Genomic DNA, 223 nt, shown 5'->3' on the forward strand with positions numbered 1-223 from the left:
ACACACACATTGTAACAACATCGTTTCAAATCCACGTGACATTTTCCCCCCAAAAGAACTTGTCCTCAGACCTCATTCCAGTATTCACTTGGAGGTGGAACTCGACATATAAAAAAACGGTGTATTATTCACTGACTGAATTTAACGAATTCTCTAAGACAATGTGAAGAAAAATTATCAGACGGAATTGATGATGAAGTTGAAGATGTTATATGACAAGCTT

The sequence above is a fragment of the Penaeus monodon genome, chromosome 23, assembly GCF_015228065.2.
Source record: "Penaeus monodon isolate SGIC_2016 chromosome 23, NSTDA_Pmon_1, whole genome shotgun sequence".
Taxonomy (NCBI): Eukaryota; Metazoa; Arthropoda; class Malacostraca; order Decapoda; family Penaeidae; genus Penaeus; species Penaeus monodon.